The sequence below is a fragment of the Lolium perenne genome, unplaced genomic scaffold (genome assembly GCF_019359855.2).
Source record: "Lolium perenne isolate Kyuss_39 unplaced genomic scaffold, Kyuss_2.0 unplaced26, whole genome shotgun sequence".
Classification (NCBI taxonomy): Eukaryota; Viridiplantae; Streptophyta; class Magnoliopsida; order Poales; family Poaceae; genus Lolium; species Lolium perenne.
The window spans coordinates 893,332-917,030 of NW_027248984.1; positions in this window are offsets into that span (position 1 = coordinate 893,332).

Sequence of the window (23,699 nt, forward strand, 5' to 3'; positions counted from 1 at the left end):
TCGGGCTCGGCCGGCCTGGGGGCCGGTCGACCGGGCCTGGGACCGGCCGGTCCGGTCTGGACCGGGCCAGAGACCGGATGGCGACCGGACGGGCGTCCAGGCTTACTGGACTCGCCCCGGCTGGCACAAGCGTGGGACCCGGTTTGGACCAAGCTGGTCTGGCGTGGGACCCGGTCGGACCGGACCTTGGACCGGGCGACCCGGCGTCACGGCCGGTTGACCGGGCTGGACGCCGGCCTGGACTTCTCCTCCTCTCGCGCATGCCTCCCGCTCCTCCCTCGCGCGTCCATGGGATGTCTTCTTGTCCAGCTCCATGTCCAGCTTCACATCCATCTTCTTGTCCAGCTGCTCCTCTCCTCCTCGTGCGATGCTTGCTCCTTCTTCATACCTGATCATACATAAGTAATACGACTTAGGCAGTATAAAGTTCTCATCGATCAAAGTATCACTTAGGAACAAGTTCACCTGTTGTTTAAGTAGCTTCGCACGGGCTCGTGTCATTGGTACAATCCTAACTTTATTGGACTTGAGCTTCACATCAGGATCATCTTCAACTTGTAATGACAGAGGTAGTAGTGAGGTAGGGATTTCCTCATCATCTCCCCCCTTCAAAAGGCGTCGACCTCGACGCTCCAAGGTCTTCTCCATCATATGGTGTCAAATTAGCAACATTGAAAGAATTACTGACACCAAACTCATCAACTGGAAGATCTATCGAGTATGCATTATCATTGATCTTGGCAAGCACTTTGTAAGGACCAGCACCACGAGGAAGCAACTTGGACTTCCGCAGCTTCGGGAACCTATCCTTGCGAAAATGTACCCAGACCATATCACCAGGCTTGAACAATATCTCCTTGCGCTTCTTATTCATCCTTGCAGCATTGCTCTTGCCTTTATTCTCTATCAACTCTTTAGTCTTCACATGAATCTTTCGCACAAAATCTGCCCTCTTGGATGCCTCCATATTGACTCTCTCATGTATGGGTAGAGGCAACAAATCAAGCGGAGTAATGGGTTTGAAACCATACACAACCTCGAAGGGACACAGCTCTGTGGTAGAATATACCGCCATGTTGTAAGCAAACTCCACATGCGGCAAACAATCTTCCCACTCCTTCAGGTTCTTCTTGATCATGGATCTCAACAGTTGTGACAATGTTCTATTCACCACTTTAGTTTGACCATCAGTTTGAGGATGACAAGTAGTGCTGAAAAGTAGCTTCGTCCCCAGCTTTCTCCACAACGTCTTACAGAAGTAGCTCATAAACTTCACGTCATGATCAGAAACAATAGTCTTCGGGACTCCATGTAGACGTACAATCTTCCCGAAAAACAGGTTAGCAATATGCGATGCATCGTCGCTTTTGTGGCAGACAATAAAGTGTGACATATTAGAGAACCTATCCACTACCACAAATATAGAATCATGGACTCTCTTAGTACGCGGAAAACCCAACACAAAATCCATACTAATGTCTTCCCAAGGTGTAGTAGGTGACGGTAAAGGAGTATACAAACCGTGAGGCTTCAGCTTGGACTTGGACTTGTTGCAAGTAATGCACCTCTTCACATACCTGTCCACATCCCGCCTCATCTTTGGCCAATAAAAGTGGTCAGCTAGCATGAGTAGCGTCTTCTCACGCCCAAAGTGACCCATCAAACCTCCAGTATGTGATTCCTACAATAAGAGCAAACACACAGATGATTTTGGAACACATAGTTTGTTAGCTCTAAACAAGAACCCATCATGTATATGATATTTTTCCCATGCTTTACCAAGAGCACACAACCGATATGGTTCAGCAAAATCATGATCAGTAGCATACAAATCACATAGTATCTCTAAACCAGGAATTTTAACATCAAGTTGAGTTAATAGCATATTCTTCCTAGATAGAGCATCAGCAACAATATTATCTTTTCCCTTCTTATGCTTGATAATGTATGGAAAAGACTCAATGAACTCAACCCACTTAGCAAGACGCTTATGCAACGTAGATTGGGCTTTCAGATATTTCAGAGCTTCATGATCAGAATGTATGATAAATTCTTTTGGCCACAAATAATGTTGCCAAACCTCAAGAACTCTAATTAAAGCATACTATTCTTTATCATATATAGGATAGTTCAACTTAGCACCAGAAAGTTTCTCAGAAAAATATGCAATTGGGCGACCCTCTTGCATCAACACACCACCAATTCCAATACCACTAGCATCACATTCAATCTCAAATTGCTTATTGAAATCAGGAAGTGCAAGCAACGGTGCAGAAGTTAACAATCGTTTCAGTTCATCAAATGCATGATCTCGGGCTGCGCCCCACTCAAAGACAACACCCTTTTTAGTTAACTCATTCAAAGGTGCAACAATAGTACTAAAGTTGGGAACAAATCTTCTATAAAACCCAGCTAGACCATGAAAACTTCTAACTTGACTCACATTCATGGGAGTAGGCCAATTTTGAATAGCTTCAATTTTAGACACATCTACTTCTACTCCATGCTTAGAGACAACATAACCAAGAAATAGGACCTTATCTTTGCAAAATGTGCACTTCTCAAGATTACCACAGAGTTGATTATCACGCAACACTTGCAAAACATGTCTAATATTTATAATATGATCATATTCATTGTGGCTGTAAATTAATATGTCATCAAAATACACAACCACAAACTTGCCAATAAAATCACGCAAAATATGGTTCATTAGTCCCATGAAAGTGCTAGGTGCATTAGTTAACCCAAAAGGCATGACTAACCACTCATATAAACCAAATTTTGTTTTAAAGGCTGTTTTCCATTCATCCCCTTCTTTCATCCTAATTTGATGATAACCACTACGCAAATCAATTTTAGAGAACACAGCAGCACAACTCAATTCATCTAGCATATCCTCTAAATGGGGAATAGGATGACGATATCGAATAGTAATGTTGTTTATAGCTCTACAATCTACGTACATACACCATGTACCATCTTTCTTAGGAACTAGAATAACAGGAACAACACAAGGACTAAGGCTTATGCGGATATAACCTTTGTCGAGTAGCGCTTGTACTTGCTTCTGTATTTCCTTCGTCTCTTCGGGATTTGTTCTATATGGCGCCCTATTGGGCAGTGAAGCTCCGGGGATCAACTCGATTTGATGCTCAATACCTCGCAATGGTGGTAGTCCAGTGGGTACCTCTTCCGGAAACACGTCGCCGAATTCCTGCAAAACATTAGAAACACCAAGAGGAAGTGGGGTCATGTCGTTAGAAACCAAAAAAGTACCCCTGTACAAAAGCACAAGAGGCATGGCCGTAGGATCCTCACTAAATTCTCTCATGTCTTCTTTGGTGGCTAATGAAACTAAGGAACTCACTCGCTCACTTTTCGTTATATCACTCACAATATTACAATTCTCTCTCCTATCTAAAGGTGCATCCTCCAAGTTGACTTCAATTTTCTGACGAGATTCATTGACAATCTGTTGTGGTGACATAGGCTGTAAGTTAATTTTTTTGCCCTTGTACTCCAAGTGATATGTATTGGCATGGCCATTGTGTTGCACAGAATGGTCATAGAGCCAAGGCCGACCCAATAGTAGGTGACAAACCGTCATAGGAACCACATCAAAATAAATGCAATCCTTGTACGGTCCAATCTCAAACTCAACACGCACCATGTGGTTTACCTTCATCTCACCATTGTCGCTCAACCACTGAATATAATATGGATGCGGGTGCGGTAGATACTTCAACTTCAGCTTGGTACACAATTCCTTGCTTGCTAAATTGCGGCAACTCCCGCCATCAATAATAACCTTGCAAGCCTTGTCAGGACCAACTAAAGCCTTTGTTTGGAACAAGTTGCAGCGCTGAGTAGAGGCACTAGGCAACACATTAAGAGCACGCTGCGACACAACAATGGTGCGAGCATCAGATGGATATGCATCTTCACCATCAGTGTCATAGTCATCATCTTCTGGAGCATTAGGATCAACATCATCTCCAGTCTCATACTCATTGTCCTCATTGATAATCATGACTTTGCGGTTAGGACAATCTCTCTTGAAGTGACCCTTGCCACCACATGTATGACAAGCCATATCACGGTTGCACGCGGTAAACATGCTAGAACCACTCGTACTTGCAGCAGATTCGGACTTCATTGTGTTAGACACATTGGAGACCGGCTTGCTAGGCGGAGTAGAATAAGGTGCGGAGCACGTCGATGGCGCCGGCGCCGTAGGTGGGGGCGTGCGAGGCGTGAAGCGCCCAGCTCCCGTAGCATGACCTTTAACCTTTGCTTCTTCAGCCATTTGTGATTCAGCTTCTCTTGCATGATGTAACAATTGATTCATATTGGTGTAACTGTAATGATGAACAATGCCTTTGATATCATACTTCAAGCCATTGAGAAAACGCTGCATTGTCATCTCTAGAGACTCACGGACACGGCCACGCTGCATAAGCAACTCCATCTCCATGTAGTATTCATCGACAGTCTTCACACCTTGCCTCGATAGGGTCAACTTCATATATTATACACAAATACTTAGTGGGCACAAAACGAGAATTCATCGCTTCCTTCATAGCACGCCATGTGACAATAGGTTGCTCACCATCCTCCCGTCGATTACGAACAAGTGCATCCCACCAACGCAATGCATAGCCATCAAATTCGGAAGAAGCAAGCTTGATCTTCCTATCTTCAGTGTAGTTCGGATGTAAGTTCCATAACTTCTCAATCTTGAGCTCCCAAGTGAGGTATTCTTCAACATCATCTCCTCCTTCAAACTTGGGTATGGAGAACTTAGGCTTACCCAATCCATCTTCCTCATCATGTCCACGACCATGGCGTCCAAGTTCAACCCAACCACGAGGACGGTTACCACGTCCAACACCACGACCAGGGACTGCATCTTGTGGATCAAGGTCTTCATCCTCTTGTTGCTGTTGGTCTTTAAGATTATCAACATTCATTTGCAACGTTTGAAGAGCCCGTTGAATATCCGTCATTTGATCTTTCATTGTAGTGACAGTCTCATTAGTAGTATCCAGCTCCTGGGAGATCCCTTGGACCATTGCCCTAAGCACATCATCCTGAGCGCGGAATTCACGTCGCATCTCATTACGAAGAGCCTCAAACTCCCTCCATGTGATGATATCTGCAGAATCCTTGTTTTCCTGGTTCACAAGCTTATGATCACTAGCAGACATGATTAGTAGGTTAGTGCACTAAATCAAAAATATATGGTGGTACTCTCACAACTCACTCAAAAACTGATAAGAAAAGGAGATCTTACCGTTCCAAAGTAAATTAGTGTTGCTTACCACTTGTAGTAACAACTAGTGCACGGATGTAATGAAGCGAATATCAAGGGTATAAGAACAATCACACGACAAAGCAGGATATATGTGGGGCTATAGGTAGGCTACCTATTTGCACCAATAACAAGCTCTAGCGCTGACCGTAGACAACCAAAGATACTCAAACAAGGCGATAAATGTGGCAATGCAACCATATGGAGGAAAGGTTGCAATGCACTCAAGAGACACTAGCAAAGCTCAACGAAACAGGCACAAGATTTCTCAACTACAGGTACAGAAAAGTAAACTAGGCCTTCACTTGATCTTACTAGCACTTGAAACATTTTCTTTTTGAATTTTATTTTTTGTAACGCAGCTATGTAGCTCTTCTTGCTTCTTTTCTATTTTCTGTTTTTATTTTTATTTTTATGACACAACTCCTTGATAACACGGCCAACAAAGTATGCAAAGCACCAAAACTCTAATGAGCAGCCTGTCGAGCGGTAAAACTAGTCTCTTCTGGGGAAGTTCCTAGTCACTTATATCGAAAGGCTGTAGCTATGGTTTGGACAAACACACTGTACGGTATGTGGACTCGGAGTAACAAAAACTGAAAACTAGATGATAGTGGAGACTCAAACCCAAACAATACTAGATGGAAGAAAAAATACGCAAAACAACTACGAAAAGCAAAAACCTTGAAATTAGTGCAATCTAAAGCTATGGCAAACCCTAACCCTAATATTTTTGGCTTTTTCTGGATAGGAAAACACTCACAACTCAACAATGGGGTGGATTGTGGATGGCTTATCGAGGAAACCTGAGAATCTAATACCAAGATAATAAGGGGTAGCCCGATCTTCTCAGTAAGCAACGGTAGTGATGATGATCACGGGGTGATAGCAGCGGAGGAACACGACGATGTAGTGGAGGATAACTTGTATGACGCAACGAGATCTCTCGATTGGTCCCTATCGCCAATGCAACAACTCTCAACCCTACAAGATATTTGCAACTCCACACACTTGCGCACGTAGCCGCCGACCACGAAGCGGTAAGTTGTAACCTACTAATTCCCAATGGAACAACAGATCACAAAAGACTTTTCAGGGATTCCACACCAAATCAATGCAATTGGATGTAGAAATTCAATAGAGTTGCAAAGCAAACAACTATGAACTAGGGTTTATCTTAAACGTGGTCTAAAGCAACTTTGGGGGCATCCTATGGACTTATATAGGCATCCAGGACGACCTCAGGTCGAAAAAGTACGAAAATAACCGACCCAGAATAGATCTGGTCGAGACAAACTCGGACTCGGCCGGTCTGGAATCCGGTTGACCGGGCCTGGGACCGGCCGGTCCGGTTTGGACCGGGTCTGGCACCGGGCGACGACCGGGTGGACCTCCCGAGCTTACTGGATAGTGCTCGGTTGGCACAAGCGTAGAATCCGGTTGAAACCGGATGGATCCGGTGTGGGGGCCGGTTGGACCGGCCCTGGGACCGGGCGGCCCGGCCGGTTGACCGGTCCTAGCGCCGGCTGGAACATCTCCTCCTCTCGCGCATGCCTCCTGCTCCTCCCTCGCGCGTCCATGGGATGTCTTCATGTCCAGCTCCATGTCCAGCTGCATGTTCATCTTCTGGTCCAGCTGCTCCTCTCCTCCTCGTGCGATGCTTGCTCCCTCCTCATACCTGATCATACATAAATAATAGGACTTAGGCAGTATAAAGCTCTCATCGATCAAAGTATCATTTAGGAACAAGTTCACTTGTTGTTTAAGTAGTTTCGCACGAGCTCGTGTCATTGGTCCAATCCTAACTTCATTGGACTTGAGCTTCACAGCAGGATCATCTTCAACTTGTAATGACGGAGGTAGTAGTGAGGTAGGATGTCCTCATCAAAGCATTATGATGAAGCTTTCTTTGTTACGAAATTTATTACTGGTTTAAAGCAAGACATCAAACGAGCTATTAGACTGCATAATCCTCGAATAGTTGATGCTGCGTTAGTTCTTGCTGAAAAATAGGAGCAAATTCTGGAAGAAATGCGCACCTATGCAAGCACCAAGTACAGAAATGACAACAGACAGGTTTATCACAAATCAGGGTTCTCAGGCAAAGGAATCCTGTCACGAGCAACTGACAGCAAGCCGCAAGTAGATGAAAAAAGCAAATTCAAACGCCCGTGGGATGACAGAGTCAAATCCTTATGCGAGCAGCGACGAGCCAGAGGTGAATGTTTCACTTGTGGGGAGAAGTTCCAACCAGGCCACAAGTGTAGCAAAAATGTCTCGCTCAATGTGGTGGAAGAACTGATGGAAGTGTTACAGCTGGAAGCTTCTGACCAAGGCACAGAAGGGGAAACATCCAGTGAGGAGGAAACCCTTATGCACATTTCACCTTGTGCTCTGGAGGGTGTCCAATCAAGCGCTAGCATGCATCTTCAATGTATGTGTAAGGGAAAACAAGTGCTGCTGCTGATAGACTCTGGCAGCGGGGACAGTTTACTTAGTGCAGACACTGTCGAGCAACTGGAGCTGCACACGGTCGAAATCCCGGCAGTACATGTTACAGTTGCAAATGGAGGGCGTTCTAGAGTCAATCAAGCTGCTCTGGATGTGCAATGGGAGTGCCAAGGGCACATGTTCACAACGTCCTTTCGTGTTTTCAGTGTGCTTGGGTACGACATGGTATTGGGCATGGATTGGTTGGAGAGCTTGCCTCCTATGTGGGTGGATTGGGTAAAAAAACCATCATATACAAATGGAAAGGAGCGAGAATCAAGTTAAAAGGCCTGCGAACCAAGCTACAGAAATGTGAACCAATATCACTAGTCGAGTTGCAAGCTTTGGCAGATGAGAGGGCACTGGAACACATTGTTCAGCTAAATGTGTCAAGCAGCGGTGAGCCTGAGGTGGTGCCAATGGAGATTGAGCAGTGTTACAAGAACATCATGCTTGTTTCAACTTACCCACAGGTTTGCCTCCACGGAGGGAATTCCATCATCGCATCACATTACTGCCAGGTGTACAAGCTGTGAATGTAAAACCTTACCGTTACTCTCCACAACAAAAGAATGAGATAGAGAGGCAGATAAAAGAAATGCTCCAGCAAGGTATAATCCGTGCTTGTCACAGCCCATTCGCTTCTCCAGTACTATTGGTGCGAAAAAAGGATGGAACATGGCGCTTCTGTGTGGACTATCGCCACCTCAATGATGTCACAGTCAAGGACCGCTACCCGATGCCTATTGTGGATGAATTGCTGGATGAGTTGGCGGGATCCAAATTCTTTACTAAACTTGATCTGCGATCTGGGTACCATCAGATCAGAGTCGGAGAGGAAGATGAGTGTAAGACAGCCTTCGGCACGCACAGTGGGCACTACGAATTCTTGGTGATGCCGTTTGGGTTGACGTGTGCCCCAGCGACATTCCAGGTAGAGATGTGAAAGGATCGTATGCCGCACCTAGAGGGGGGGGGGGGTGAATAGGTGCTAACCAATTTTTAGTTCTTTTTCAATTTAGGCTTGACACAAAAAGGTAAATTCTCTAGATATGCAACTAAGTGAATTTACCTATATGAGAAGGCTAACAACTAAGCAAGATATAGCTAAGCAATATAAGAGATAGAATAGGATAGAGGTAACCGAGAGTGGAGCACGCGATGACACGGAGATGATTCCCGTAGTTCCCTTCCTTTGCAAGAAGGTACGTCTACGTTTGGAGGAGTGTGGTTGCTACGAAAGCCAAACCAACAGCCACGAAGGCTTCACTCAGATCTCCGGTGAGCAACGCCACGAAGGCCTAGCCCACTTCCACTAAGGGATTTCCTCGAGACGGAAACCGGGCCTTTACAAGGTTCTTGGGGCACACATCCACAACTGAATTGGAGGCTCCCAAATCTGTAACAATACAACAATCAACAACAACACATGAACACAAATCAACTAGGGAACCAAATAGGAACACTAGCATGAGATCCCTCAAACAAGAGAGGGGGAAATGAAGAACGCTTCGGTGAGGATGTAGATCGGTGTCTTCTCCTTCGAATCTCCAAAGATCAAGAGCTTTCGTTGGGGGAGGAAGGAGATCTTGCAAATATTGTGTTTCTTGAGGTGGCTCTAATGGAGGTGGCTTGGCAGATTTCTTGTGCAATGATTGAGCAAGCATCCAAGGTAGAAGAAGGGGGGTATTTATACCCCCCCCCCCCCCAGAAAATGAGCCGTTGCAGCTTCCGGGGGGCCGGATATTCCGGCCTAAGTAAGGGCCGGATAATCCGCCCCCCCCCCCCCGGATAATCCGGCCTCTGGGACAAAACCGTGACAAAATCCGGCCAAATGTCCGGCCCCATGCTAGACTTGTTTTTCTTCAGGTCCTTAGCCAATTTCGAGGGGGCCAGATATTTCCAAAATATCCGGCCCAGATATTTCCAAAATATCCGGCCCAGATATTCCAGCCCTGGTACAAAAACCGGGACAATATCCGGGCAAATGTCCGGCCCCTATACTGCGCTGCTTTTCCTCAAAGACTTAGCCGAAAACTGGGGGCCGGATATTTCCACAATATCCGGCCCGGATTATCCGGCCTGACCAACATTTTGCTGTTTTCTTTTGACAGACCGACCATATCCAACACACATGAACATGCATCTATGTAATCCCTGTACCACTTAAACAAACATTAGTGTATCACATATATTGACATCAAACACACAAAACATAATGTGAGAGATGTTCTTTCAATCTCCCCCTTTTTGGTGTTTGATGACAATATACGGATTTGCAAGAGAATCACTATAGAGATAAGCATGATGGCAAAACATAGAGGCACTCCCCCTACATGTGTGCATATAAGTAATTAGCCTTTGAATACAAATACACAACACATAGGAGTGAGGTGCCTTGATACGTCTCCGACGTATCGATAATTTCTTATGTTCCATGCCACATTATTGATATTATCTACATGTTTTATGCACACTTTATCTCATATTCGTGCATTTTCTGGAACTAACCTATTAACAAGATGCCGAAGTGCCGATTCTTTGTTTCTGCTGTTTTTGGTTTCAGAAATCCTAGTAAGGAAATATTCTCGGAATTGGACGAAATCAAAGCCCAGGGGCCTATTTTCTCACGAAGCTTCCAGAAGTCCGAAGGAGAGACGAAGAGGGGCCACGGAGGGGCCACACCATAGGGCGGCGCGGCCCCCCCCTTGGCCGCGCGGCCCTGTGGTGTGGGGCCCCCGTGCCGCCTCTTGACCTGCCCTTCCGCCTACAAATAGCCTCCGTGACGAAACCCCCAGTACCGAGAGCCACGATACGGAAAACCTTCCAGAGACGCCGCCAACGCCGATCCCATCTCGGGGGATCCAGGAGATCGCCTCCGGCACCCTGCCGGAGAGGGGAATCATCTCCCGGAGGACTCTACGCCGCCATGGTCGCCTCCGGTGTGATGTGTGAGTAGTCTACCCCTGGACTATGGGTCCATAGCAGTAGCTAGATGGTTGTCTTCTCCCCATTGTGCTATCATTGTCGGATCTTGTGAGCTGCCTAACATGATCAAGATCATCTATCTGTAATTCTATATGTTGCGTTTGCTGGGATCCGATGAATAGAGAATACTTGTTATGTTGATTATCAAAGTTATGCTTATGTGTTGTTTATGATCTTGCATGCTCTCCGTTACTAGTAGATGCTCTGGCCAAGTAGATGCTTGTAACTCCAAGAGGGAGTACTTATGCTCGATAGTGGGTTCATGCCTGCATTGACACAGGACGATGTGATGAAAGTTCTTAGGTTGTGTTGTGCTGTTGCGACTAGGGATAATACATTAGTGCTATGTTCAAGGATGTAGTCACTAGTTACATTACGCACCATACTTAATGCAATTGTCTGTTGTTAGCAACTTAATACTGGAGGGGGTTCGGATGATAACCTGAAGGTGGACTTTTTAGGCATAGATGCAGTTGGATGGCGGTCTATGTACTTTGTCGTAATGCCCAATTAAATCTCACTATACTCATCATGATATGTATGTGCATTGTCATGCTCTCTTTATTTGTCAATTGCCCAAGTGTAATTTGTTCACCCAACATGCTGTTCGTCTTATGGGAGAGACACCTCTAGTGAACTGTGGACCCCGGTCCAATTCTCTTTACTGAAATACAATCTACTGCAATACTTGTTCTACTGTTTTCTGCAAACAATCATCTTCCACACAATACGGTTAATCCTTTGTTACAGCAAGCCGGTGAGATTGACAACCTCACTGTTTTGTTGGGGCAAAGTACTTTGGTTGTGTTGTGCAGGTTCCACGTTGGCGCCGAAATCCCTGGTGTTGCGCCGCACTACATCCCGCCACCATCAACCTTCAACGTGCTTCTTGGCTCCTCCTGGTTCGATAAACCTTGGTTTCTTTCTGAGGGTAAACTTGCTGCTGTGCGCATCATACCTTCCTCTTGGGGTTGCCCAACGAACGTGTGAAATACACGCCATCAAGCACATTTTCTGGCGCCGTTGCCGGGGAGATCACGACACGCTGCAAGGGGAGTCTCCACTTCTCAATCTCTTTACTTTGTTTTTGTCTTGCTTAGTTTTATTTACTACTTTGTTTGCTGCACTAAATCAAAATACAAAAAAATTAGTTGCTAGTTTTACTTTATTTGCTATCTTGTTTGCTATATCAAAAACACAAAAAAATTAGTTTACTTGCATTTACTTTATCTAGTTTGCTTTATTTACTATTGCTAAAATGGCCAACGCTGAAAATACTAAGTTGTGTGACTTCACAACCACAAATAACAATGATTTCTTATGCACACCTATTGCTCCACCTGCTACTACAGCAGAATTCTTTGAAATTAAACCTGCTTTACTGAATCTTGTTATGCGAGAGCAATTTTCTGGTGTTAGTTCTGATGATGCTGCTGCCCATCTTAATAATTTTGTTGAACTATGTGAAATGCAAAAATATAAAGATGTAGATGGTGATATTATTAAACTAAAATTGTTCCCTTTCTCATTAAGAGGAAGAGCTAAAGATTGGTTGCTATCTCTGCCTAAGAATAGTATTGATTCATGGACTAAATGCAAGGATGCTTTTATTGGTAGATATTATCCCCCTGCTAAAATTATATCTTTGAGGAGTAGCATAATGAATTTTAAACAATTAGATACTGAACATGTTGCTCAAGCTTGGGAAAGAATGAAATCTTTGGTTAAAAATTGCCCAACCCATGGACTGACTACTTGGATGATCATCCAAACCTTCTATGCAGGACTAAATTTTTCTTCACGGAATTTATTGGATTCAGCTGCTGGAGGTACCTTTATGTCCATCACTCTTGGTGAAGCAACAAAGCTTCTTGATAATATGATGATCAACTACTCTGAATGGCACACGGAAAGAGCTCCACAAGGTAAGAAGGTAAATTCTGTCGAAGAAACCTCTTCCTTGAGTGATAAGATTGATGCTATTATGTCTATGCTTGTGAATGATAGGACTAATATTGATCCTAATAATGTTCCGTTAGCTTCATTGGTTGCACAAGAAGAACATGTTGATGTAAACTTCATTAAAAATAATAATTTCAACAACAATGCTTACCGGAACAATTCTAGTAACAACTATAGGCCATATCCTTATAATAATGGCAACGGCTATGGTAATTCTTATGGGAATTCTTACAACAATAATAGGAATTCACCCCCTGGACTTGAAGCCATGCTTAAAGAATTTATTAGTACACAAACTGCTTTTAACAAATCTGTTGAAGAAAAGCTTGGGAAAATTGATATACTTGCTTCTAAAGTCGATAGTCTTGCTGCTGATGTTGATCTTTTGAAATCAAAAGTTTTGCCTAATGAGAATCATCATAATAAAATTACTACTACAGCAAATTCCATTCAAGTTAGAATTAATGAGAATATAAGATTAATGGCTGAATTGCGTGCTAGGTGGGATAGAGAAGAAAATGAAAAACTGGCTAAAGAGAAGAATGTAGCTAAAGTTTGGACTATTACCACCACTAGTAATGCTAATGCTACACATGTTGCTGCACCTCCTACTAATACTAATAAAAGAATTGGTGTTAGCAATGTTTCCACTTCTAATGCAAAGCGCGAAAAACTGCACTAAACTGCTAAAAGCTGAAACCTGCTGTGATAAAGCTGCTGAAATTTTTCCAACATTGGGGATGATGATCCCATTGCTTTAGATTATAATGGTTTGAATTTTGATGATTGCCACATCTCTGAAGTTATAAAGTTCTTGCAAAAACTTGCTAAAAGTCCTAATGCTAGTGCTATAAATTTGGCTTTCACGCATCATATTACAAATGCTCTCATAAAAGCTAGAGAAGAGAAACTAGAGCGTGAAGCCTCTATTCCTAAAAAGCTAGAGGATGGTTGGGAGCCCATCATTAAGATGAAGGTTAAAGATTTTGATTGTAATGCTTTATGTGATCTTGGTGCAAGTATTTCTGTTATGCCTAAGAAAATTTATAATATGCTTGACTTGCCACCGCTGAAAAATTGTTATTTGGATGTTAATCTTGCTGATCATTCTACAAAGAAACCTTTGGGTAAAGTTGATAATGTTCGCATTACCGTTAACAATAACCTTGTTCCCGTTGATTTTGTTGTCTTGGATATTGAATGCAATGCATCTTGTCCCATTATATTGGGAAGACCTTTTCTTCAAACTGTTGGTGCTATTATTGATATGAAGGAAGGTAATATAAAATATCAATTTCCTCTCAAGAAAGGTATGGAACACTTCCCTAGAAAGAGAATGAAGGTACCTTTTGATTCTATTATGAGAACAAATTATGATGTTGACACTTCATCTCTTGATAATACTTGATACACACTTTCTGCGCCTAGCTGAAAGGCGTTAAAGAAAAGCGCTTATGGGAGACAACCCATGTTTATACCTACAGTACTTTGTTTTTATTTTGTGTCTTGGAAGTTGTTTACTACTGTAGCAACCTCTCCTTATCTTAGTTTTGTGTTTTGTTGTGCCAAGTTAAGCCGTTGATAGAAAAGTAAGTACTAGATTTGGATTACTGCACAGTTCCAGATTTCTTTGCTGTCACGAATCTGGGTCCACCTCCCTGTAGGTAGCTCAGAAAACTAAGCCAATTTACGTGCATGATCCTCAGATATGTACGCAACTTTCATTCAATTTGAGCATTTTCATTTGAGCAAGTCTGGTGCCATTTTAAAATTCGTCAATACGAACTGTTCTGTTTTGACAGATTCTGCCTTTTATTTTGCATTGCCTCTTTCGCTATGTTGGATGAATTTCTTTGATCCACTAATGTCCAGTAGCATTATGCAATGTCCAGAAGTGTTAAGAATGATTGTGTCACCTCTGAATATGTCAATTTATATTGTGCACTAACCCTCTAATGAGTTGTTTCGAGTTTGGTGTGGAGGAAGTTTTCAAGGATCAAGAGAGGAGTATGATGCAACATGATCAAGGAGAGTGAAAGCTCTAAGCTTGGGGATGCCCCGGTGGTTCACCCCTGCATATATCAAGAAGACTCAAGCGTCTAAGCTTGGGGATGCCCAAGGCATCCCCTTCTTCATCGACAACATTATCAGGTTCCTCCCCTGAAACTATATTTTTATTCCATCACATCTTATGTGCTTTTTCTTGGAGCGTCGGTTTGTTTTTGTTTTTTGTTTTGTTTGAATAAAATGGATCCTAGCATTCACTTTATGGGAGAGAGACACGCTCCGCTGTAGCATATGGACAAGTATGTCCTTGGTTTCTACTCATAGTATTCATGGCGAAGTTTCTCCTTCGTTAAATTGTTATATGGTTGGAATTGGAAAATGATACATGTAGTAATTGCTATAAATGTCTTGGGTAATGTGATACTTGGCAATTGTTGTGCTCATGTTTAAGCTCTTGCATCATATGCTTTGCACCCATTAATGAAGAAATACATAGAGCATGCTAAAATTTGGTTTGCATATTTGGTTTCTCTAAGGTCTAGATAATTTCTAGTATTGAGTTTGAACAACAAGGAAGACGGTGTAGAGTCTTATAATGTTTTCAATATGTCTTTTATGTGAGTTTTGCTGCACCGGTTCATCCTTGTATTTGTTTCAAATAAGCCATGCTAGCCTAAACCTTGTATCGAGAGGGAATACTTCTCATGCATCCAAAATACGTGAGCCAACCACTATGCCATTTGTGTCCAGCATACCTACCTATACTACATGGTATTTTCCCGCCATTCCAAAGTAAATTGCTTGAGTGCTACCTTTAAAATTCCATCATTCACCTTTGCAATATATAGCTCATGGGACAAATAGCTTAAAAACTATTGTGGTATTGAATATGTAATTATGCACTTTATCTCTTATTAAGTTGCTTGTTGTGCGATAACCATGTTTACTGGGGACGCCATCAACTATTCATTGTTGAATTTCATGTGAGTTGCTATGCATGTCCGTCTTGTCTGAAGTAAGAGCGATCTACCACCATATGGTTAAGCATGCATATGTTAGAGAAGAACATTGGGCCGCTAACTAAAGCCATGCTCCATGGTGGAAGTTTCAGTTTTGGACAACAATCCTCAAATCTCAAATGAGAAAATTATTAATTGTTGTTATATGCTCATGCATAAAAGAGGAGTCCATTATCTGTTGTCTATGTTGTCCCGGTATGGATGTCTAAGTTGAAGAATAATCAATAGCGAGAAATCCAATGCGAGCTTTCTCCTTAGACCTTTGTACAGGCGGCATAGAGGTACCCCTTTGTGACACTTGGTAAAAACAATGCATTGTGATGATCCGGTAGTCCAAGCTAATTAGGACAAGGTGCGGGCACTATTAGTACACTATGCATGAGGCTTGCAACTTATAAGATATAATTTACATGATGCATATGCTTTATTACTACCGTTGACAAAATTGTTTCATGTTTTCAAAATCAAAGCTCTAGCACAAATATAGCAATCGATGCTTTTCCTCTATGGAGGACCATTCTTTTACTTTCAATGTTGAGTCAGTTCACCTATTTCTCTCCACCTCAAGAAGCAAACACTTGTGTGAACTGTGCATTGATTCCTACATATTTGCTTATTGCACTTATTATATTACTCTATGTTGACAATATCCGTGAGATATACATGTTACAAGTTGAAAGCAACCGCTGAAACTTAATCTTCTTTTGTGTTGCTTCAATGCTTTTACTTTGAATTATTGCTTTATGAGTTAACTCTTATGCAAGACTTATTGATGCTTGTCTTGAAGTGCTATTCATGAAAAGTCTTTGCTTTATGATTCACTTGTTTACTCATGTCATATACATTGTTTTGATCGCTGCATTCACTACATATGCTTTACAAATAGTATGATCAAGATTATGATGGCATGTCACTCCAGAAATTATCTGTGTTATCGTTTTACCTGCTCGGGACGAGCAGAACTAAGCTTGGGGATGCTGATACGTCTCCGACGTATCGATAATTTCTTATGTTCCATGCCACATTATTGATATTATCTACATGTTTTATGCACACTTTATCTCATATTCGTGCATTTTCTGGAACTAACCTATTAACAAGATGCCGAAGTGCCAGTTGCTGTTTTCTGCTGTTTTTGGTTTCAGAAATCCTAGTAAGGAAATATTCTCGGAATTGGACGAAATCAAAGCCCAGGGGCCTATTTTCTCACGAAGCTTCCAGAAGTCCGAAGGAGAGACGAAGAGGGGCCACGGAGGGGCCACACCATAGGGCGGCGCGGCCCCCCCCTTGGCCGCGCGGCCCTGTGGTGTGGGGCCCCCGTGCCGCCTCTTGACCTGCCCTTCCGCCTACAAATAGCCTCCGTGACGAAACCCCCATTACCGAGAGCCACGATACGGAAAACCTTCCAGAGACGCCGCCAACGCCGATCCCATCTCGGGGGATCCAGTAGATCGCCTCCGGCACCCTGCCGGAGAGGGGAATCATCTCCCGGAGGACTCTACGCCGCCATGGTCGCCTCCGGTGTGATGTGTGAGTAGTCTACCCCTGGACTATGGGTCCATAGCAGTAGCTAGATGGTTGTCTTCTCCCCATTGTGCTATCATTGTCGGATCTTGTGAGCTGCCTAACATGATCAAGATCATCTATCTGTAATTCTATATGTTGCGTTTGTTGGGATCCGATGAATAGAGAATACTTGTTATGTTGATTATCAAAGTTATGCTTATGTGTTGTTTATGATCTTGCATGCTCTCCGTTACTAGTAGATGCTCTGGCCAAGTAGATGCTTGTAACTCCAAGAGGGAGTACTTATGCTCGATAGTGGGTTCATGCCTGCATTGACACCTGGGACAAAGGATGAAAGTTCTAAGGTTGTGTTGTGCTGTTGCCACTAGGGATAAAACATTAGTGCTATGTTCAAGGATGTAGTCACTAGTTACATTACGCACCATACTTAATGCAATTGTCTGTTGTTAGCAACTTAATACTGGAGGGGGTTCGGATGATAACCTGAAGGTGGACTTTTTAGGCATAGATGCAGTTGGATGGCGGTCTATGTACTTTGTCGTAATGCCCAATTAAATCTCACTATACTCATCATGATATGTATGTGCATTGTCATGCTCTCTTTATTTGTCAATTGCCCAACTGTAATTTGTTCACCCAACATGCTGTTCGTCTTATGGGAGAGACACCTCTAGTGAACTGTGGACCCCGGTCCAATTCTCTTTACTGAAATACAATCTACTGCAATACTTGTTCTACTGTTTTCTGCAAACAATCATCTTCCACACAATACGGTTAATCCTTTGTTACAGCAAGCCGGTGAGATTGACAACCTCACTGTTTCGTTGGGGCAAAGTACTTTGGTTGTGTTGTGCAGGTTCCACGTTGGCGCCGGAATCCCTGGTGTTGCGCCGCACTACATCCCGCCGCCATCAACCTTCAACGTGCTTCTTGGCTCCTCCTGGTTCGATAAACCTTGGTTTCTTTCTGAGGGAAAACTTGCTGCTGTGCGCATCATACCTTCCTCTTGGGGTTGCCCAATGAACGTGTGAAATACACGCCATCATGCCTCAACACAAGAGATATCCAACATGAGCTCTAACAATAGACATCGACAAAAAATGAAGTTGAGATAGGATGCAAGAAATCATACCCATGTGTAGATATATAATACGGAGATATAGCATCACACATAATGTAATATCCTTGATCTCAACAAATAGAAATCCAAAAACCATAACAATGTCTCACACCACATAGCACATAGTTTTGAACGGCACACAAACAAACCAAATAGTTCAAATAAGAGGGAACACAAGCAATATAAGAATGATAAACGCATATGCTTGTGCCCAAACCATGCAAATCCCCGAGAGTCCTAATAGAACACTTCTCCCCCTTTGGCATCAAGACGCCAAAAAGGGGACAAGCGCGATGCTACACGTCCCATGGGAATCACTCGGAGGCATCTTCATCACCGGACTTGTGTGCCGCTTCCTCATCTTCATCATCAGTGTCAGTTGCATCCGGAGAGCGGCGAGTGAGGTTGGACCTTTGAAGGCAATCATCAAGATCACTCCATGGAACCTGTGCAGAATGCCATCCACTGTAACCTGGGTGAGCTGGAGGCTGAGGCGGGGGTCCTTGATCACCACTGAGCTTGTGTAGAATAACCGCCTGAGTATGCTTAATCTCAGAACGCTCTCGGCTGGCCGCATAGTTCTCCTTATGGATCTCAATGTTCATGCAAAGGATGTGACGCTGAAACCAACTAAGGCGGCTCACTTGTTTCCTCATAGCCGGGACATCAGGATGGCGAGCAGGAGCAAAGCCACTAGAACGAGCATCACCCATGAAAGAGTCAGGTGCAGGTACAACAGAAGAGACTGGCTTAAGTTTGTAAGCCTTCTTGACACCGTGCTTCATCAAAGGGTACCCGCTCAAGTCTTCACCACCCAAAGCCACAGAATTGTTGATGAGAAGCTGGATGTAGGGAGCATAAGGTATGGTGGTCCGGGAGACCATGGCATCATGGATCTCATGGAAGATGAAGTCCATGACATCAACAGTGTAGTTCTGTTCCTCATTAACATCACGAGCACACTTAAAGCTGAGGTGCATAAGGTCCACAAGGGCTCCCCGGAGAGCATCATTGTTACCACCACTTGGGCAAATGGTTGCCCGAAAGAATCGGAGCAACTGACTGTAGATGGGAAGCAGCCCCTTGGCATAACCAACTTTTCCCGCTGAGGTATAGAGATCCACGAGTGCATTCTTATCTGTCTTCTATGGTCCATGAAGGCGACGACCCCCTTCTGCAGGAACTCCAAGAATACCAGCAAATCGGCGCAGAGTGGCACTACAGTGAGAGGAGCCAGTCATCCATTCCATAGTGTGTTCCTCATCTTTCTTGATTGCCAAAGTGGCAAAGAATTGCTTCACCAAATCTGGGCTATAGTCACATTGAATCTTCATGATATCAACCAAGCCCAAGCTGCCAGCTACCCAGATTGCATCTTCAAAGTGATTGTTGACAGCCAGAATGTCCACATCGATAGCTTGCATGGGTCTCAGATTCTTCATGGGCTCATAGATGTCCCTGTAGATGAAATCCTGCTCCATGCACCAGTATCTCTTGCCCTCAATCTCTTCATCCCTTGGGAGGTCTTCATACCAGTTCTTCATGCGGATAGCGGAATAAGAGATAGGGTCCATGGCCTTGTAGTTCTCCCTCACTTCCTTGTTCTTCCGCCTTGAAGTGACGGACTTGCGAGGTGCATTGGGTGCAAACTCGTCACTTGATCGATCATGCCTAGAGCGTCTCCGACCACCCCGAGAAGCACCACCTGTGAGAAGCAAAGGCGGGTAGCAAAGAGAAGGTAATGCTCATAAGTCATGTAAGATACAGTAATATACTCTAGAAACATAATATAAGTCGGTACAAATCTAGACATGATAGATTGAAACAAAACTGCAGCGGCGATGAAGCTCCAGGCTGGATAATCCGGTGTCCCCTGGGGGCGGATAATCCGGCCTGGCCGGATTATCCGGCCCCCGCGCAGGCCGGATAATCCGGCCCTGCGAAACTTGCAGTTTTCCAATCAAAAACTTGTCTAAGACCAGATCGGCCTCATAGCATGCAAGAGGAGTACACTACACTTGATTTGGAACAACTAGACACCAATTCCACCAAGAAAATAGCACATATAAAACACAACATCTAGGGTTAGAGATTGTGAATCATACCCACATCCATTGTGGAAACTGCTTGGAGGAGAAGGTAGCTAGGGAGGAGAGGCACCCGATCCACCCAAAAACTCCAAGAGGGAGCGGACGGAGCGTCTCCGGCGAGGAGGAGGAGTTCCGGCGACCTTGAGGGGAGAGAGAGGAGAGAGAGGCGCGTGGGGGCTGGTTCTGAACCGTTTGCCCCCGCGGCCTCGTCCTCAACCCCTTCAAGACCTGCCCAGGCCGGATAATCCGGCCCTAGTTTAGGGCGGATAATCCGGCCGGGCCGGATTATCCGGGGTGCCAGGGGGCCGGATTATCCGGTTTTCTGGAATTTTCCAGAACACCGGAAATCCTGCCTATCTTTAGTTGGTTATTTGCCAAAACCCATATGTGATGCAATAATGTATCACGTCACATATAAGATGCAAATTACCAATAAGATGGGGCAACCTAGATCATCCGACCGAAAAACCTCAAACTCCAAGTTTTTACCAAACATGACAAATGAGCAAGATGGAAGTGGCTTATAGGAGAGAGTAGGCTTAGGTTTAGAAGATTCAAACTGTTAATGGTACATGATCACTCAAGTTTGCAAGAAATGAGCAAATAAGGCCAAACTAGAGTGATTTCCCATAAGAACATGGAGTTGTCAAATAAAAGGCGATAAGATCCAAATAACTCCAACTCTTCACAAAGAAGAGTGTGGTGGCCTAGGCCACCATATATGAGTGTTGTGGCATGGCACCGCGAAGATATATCTTGGGTCCAAGACACTACTCATCATTGAAGCTCACATATCAACATATGATATAAAGAGAATGATTTCTTAATGTTGGCATTATGGGGGGAGGGATAGCTCAATAATTTAAACCGCACTCCCCCTATTTCCATGCCCACATCTAAACCAAATAAAGTTTTGAGACGAAGGTGTGTTTGCAAGATGGTCAAGCTATACTCCTTGAATCAATGATATTTAGCTCATTCCTCAAATAAGTGAACCTTGCTTCATCAAGAGGCTTCGTGAATATATCGGCAAGTTGATCTTTGGTAGGAACATAGGTAAGCTCAATATCACCACGGGCAACATGATCTCTAATGAAATGATTCCGGATCTCAATATGCTTCATTCTTGAATGTTGCACCGGATTATAGGCAAACTTGATAGCACTTTCATTGTCACATAATAGAGGCACTTTGTCACAAATGACACCGTATTCCTTTAAAGTTTGCCTCATCCATAACAATTGAGTGCATCCACTTGCGGTGGCAACATATTCGGCTTCGGCGGTGGAGAGAGATATACAATTTTGCTTCTTAGATGACCAACACACCAAGGACCTACCAAGAAATTGGCAAGCCCCGGAGGTTGATTTCCTATCATCCTTGTCTCCCGCCCAATCCGCATCGGTGTATCCATTGAGAATAAAACTTGAGCCTTTGGGGTACCAAATACCATATCTTGGGGTATCAACCAAATATCGAAAGATTCTCTTGAGAGCTATCATGTGGCTCTCCTTAGGAGAAGCTTGATACCTTGCACACACACCAACACTCAACACTATGTCCGGTCTAGATGCACAAAGGTAAAGCAAGGATCCAATCATGGAGCGATATACCTTTTGATCCACCTCTTTACCATTGGGATCAAGAGCAAGATGACATTTGGTAACCATAGGAGTGGCAACACCTTTCATCTCGGTCATCTTGAACCTCTTGAGCATGTCTTGGAGATATTTTGCTTGGTTGATGAAGGTTCCTCCTCTCAATTGCTTGATCTCAAAACCAAGGAAGAACTTCATCTCTCCCATCATAGACATCTCAAACCTATCGGTCATAAGCTTTGAGAATTCATCATTGAAAGCTTTGTTAGTAGAGCCAAAGATAATATCATCAACATATAATTGGCAAACGAAAAGCTCCCCATTGACCCTCTTAGTAAAAAGAGTGGGATCGATTAGCCCAACATCAAACCCACGATCTACCAATAATTCCTTAAGGTGCTCATACCAAGCTCTAGGAGCTTGTTTGAGACCATAAAGAGCTTTATCGAGCTTGTAGACATGGTTAGGGAAGTTGAGATCCTCGAACCCCGGGGGTTGCTTGACATAAACCTCTTCATGCAAAGGACCATTAAGAAATGCACTTTTCACATCCATTTGTTGTAACTTAAAGTTATGATGCGATGCATAAGCAAGAAGGATACGGATGGACTCAAGGCGAGCCACGGGAGCATAGGTTTCTCCAAAGTCAATTCCCTCAACTTGAGAGAACCCTTGAGCCACCAATCTTGCCTTGTTCCTCAGAACATTTCCAAACTCATCTTGCTTGTTCTTGAATATCCATTTAGTGCCAATAACATTGCGGCACCCCTTTGGCTTCTCTACTAAGGTCCACACTTTGTTGCGCTTGAAGTTGTTGAGTTCTTCGTGCATAGCTTCCAACCAATCCGAATCTTCAAGGGCTTCAAATACTTTCTTGGGTTCCACTAAGGAGATATAAGCACGATGGTTGCTAAAATTAGCCAATTGCCTTCTTGTGGAAACCTTCGCCCTTATATCACCAAGAACCTTATCATGAGTGTGATCACGAAGCTCAAGGTTCCTTTCTCTTCTTGCTAGACGACGGGCCTCGATCTCCTCCTTGGTTCTTCTTGGCCTTGGAGGTATCACTTGATCAACTTGATCTTTTGGGTCCCCGTCTTGACCTTCAACTTGAGCAACTACAATTTCTTGTGAGTGCTCAACATCATGTGCTTGATCTTGGACATCATTTGGTGTGGAGCAAATATCAATTGGATACTCGTCGGAACCATCATGAATTCTTGGTTGATCTTGACCTTGATCTTGTCCTTGATCTTGTCCTTGATCTTGCCCTTGATCTTGTCCTTGATCTTGCACACTAGAGGGAGGGTTTTGTTCTTGTTCTTGGGTTGGTGCATCATTTGCTTCACTTGATGGGGTTTGTTGATGTTGAGAAGATGAGGGCTCCACCGTGGTAGAGCATAGTCCTTCCCGAGACGCCACACCGTGTCCCTCAACGGGGCGGAAAAATCCCACACCCATTCTTACTATGGCATCTTGAGGTATTTCATCACCTGCACATACATCAACTTGCCCCACTTGGGAGCCATCATTTTCTTCGAACCTCACACTACAAGATTCAATGATAATCCCGGAGGCTATATC